Raw genomic sequence first — 2,390 nt, 5'->3', positions numbered from 1 at the left:
ATATATATATATATATATGTATACACATATAATATAGTTGTTTCTAAATCGTGTCAATATTTTCGAATAATTTTTACCTACAGCTAAACGACACGCGTGTCACGTGAATGAAATGCACTTGTCGAATCGTGAACTGACGTTCGAATAAAACGTCATTTATACGTACCGAGATATTTCCATAGATATCAAGACTATTTCAAACAATGCTATACAAATTCAACCCTTTCTCTAGCTATGTCAAAGCGACTCAAAAAATCGTATACGAATAATCGACATCGTAATTCCATCCTTCCTAAAATATTTTTTTCTCCCGGCTTTGATGGCCTTTGAAAAGGAAACACTGCGATATCTGATCAACACGAAATTGGTCGTACGTACCCTTTTTTCTCCTCCTTGATCCAGGCAATCATCGTTCTCGAGCCATCATCCAGGAATGACCCCACCGAGAAAGCCTTTCTCGCGTACTCACCGCGGCATTTTGTCCATTTTTCCTTGATTTCTTCCCTTGCCTTTTCACCTTCGATACGAGGATTCCCTCTCCGCTCAATCGTCAATCTTCCCTTTCGTATATCTCCCTCTCATTCTCCTCTCCCTCCATCCCACCGGCTCTATTCCTTCTTTTCCCCCGCCTTTCCCTCCCCGAACCTCGTTTCTCTTCCTCAGGTTTCCCTCTCACCTGAACGACCGATTATGTCAGTCGAAGTTAAAGCCAGCGTTTGTTTATCTGATCCCACGTTATAAGTACAGACAGACAGGCTACCGGTGGCTCCTTGGGGCGGCTACCTCTTGCGTATTCGAGGGACGAAGATGGAGAAAGCGAGATAAGAAGCGGAGCACGAGGAGTGGCGGAGGAGAGAGGAGAAAGAGAGAAAGAAAGGGAACGTGGAAGCGTGCTCCGTTCTGTCGCTCGAGGCGAGGACGAAGGAGATTCTCCGTTCGGAAAACAGTTTAGTTACGATGAATGGACCGAATGAATCACGCGAACCAATTAAGGATTACAGTAGACGATGCTCCGCCACCGGTATCAAGAGATAGAGCGAGCTCAGAAGAACCGAGTCCCTGCTTCTTCACGCTTGCTTAACCCTATCCGCTTTCGCGCTTAATTGGAACTCGCTAAATATATACTTTCCCGATCCGATGTTCCGTAGATTTTGTTCGACGCGTTGTAAGACGTAGCCTGAATCGCGAGAGTTGACTCGACTTCGCCTGTGTCCATTGACCGTGTCACGTCCAAGAAAGGGGGAATGGGAACGTACGGTGGCTTCCATTTAGCACTTCTTCTTCGTGAGCGAAAAAAGAAACGAGTTTTATTTTCGTTGATCGAAAAATGTAATTTCGACGCGAAGTTTTTATTAAGGTGATAGTTATAAAATGATAGTAAATAGATTTGAGAAGAATCGATAGTTTTGTTGTCAGATTGTATAATCAAATTTTAAATAATTTTGAATTTATGATACGAGTCCATAATTTATTATACAGATGCATAACAAATTTTAAACTAGGTGGTGTCGTTACGAATTCTGCTTATGCGTCTAGAATCAATTTAGTTTATCCGTTAATCTGACAATTTATCTTCAACGGAGAGCATTCGTCTATGTTTTACCTCTGTTTTATCTTTAACGAGATCGTATGCCAGACATATTGTGACTTTAACACGGTAAAGTATCACACGTCTAAGCTTATAATAACGTAATTTCAATAACAGTTTCAATTTTGAATAAATTGAATAAATTTTATTCAAAATTGAGTTTGGACAAATAATAGAACCACAATGATATTTATAAATAAATATAAATACACTCACTCGATCAGATTATTAATTTGTCACATATTTTTTTATTCATATTTATTCTATAAATCACTTCGAATAATTCACGAATCGATACCATCGATCATTTAAAAAGATTTTCAAAAGAAAAAGAAAAGAAAAAGACACACGTTTATTCTATAATGTAAACTCTACGCGTTCGATTAAATAATAATCTTCGTCTAATCAAATTAAATTTTAAATATACCATTTTTCCCGCCGCTTCAAAATAACTAGGCACAAGCTCCAATGAGAACGGACCTAATTTACCTATAGGCGGCCAGTCCTCGCATTATATCCTCGAGATGGTCGAGGGAAGAGGGTATTTGACGCGAGAAGCCGATACCTCTTCTTCTTCCCTGGTCTTTTCCAACGATGGCACCGTAGCAAGCACTATACGAGGGCGCGGAGTGCCGATTTAGGGGATGAAACACGGAAGTAAGTAGATTCACGTGTATGGGCCACGTATAGGTGAACGCATCCCTGTATACGTACACGGACAGGGACGGAAAACAGGATAGGGCAACGAAGGGTGGGTAAGTAGGGACGAAGGGGTAACAATGCCGACAAGGACTACGAACAG

The 2,390-nt window shown here is 40.7% G+C and overlaps 1 protein-coding gene across 6 annotated transcripts in view; it reads left to right on the top strand.

The window, feature by feature from the left end:
• The window catches only part of LOC102680787 (teneurin-m), a 605,289-nt gene that overhangs the window by 358,259 nt on the left and 244,640 nt on the right, over window positions 1-2,390 (top strand). The window lies entirely within an intron of this gene.

Source organism: Apis dorsata, unplaced genomic scaffold (assembly GCF_000469605.1).
Source record: "Apis dorsata unplaced genomic scaffold, Apis dorsata 1.3 scaffold_74, whole genome shotgun sequence".
In the NCBI taxonomy this organism is placed as follows: domain Eukaryota; kingdom Metazoa; phylum Arthropoda; class Insecta; order Hymenoptera; family Apidae; genus Apis; species Apis dorsata.
Note: the sequence above shows the minus strand (reverse complement) of the source record. Positions and strands in the feature narration are given on the sequence as shown.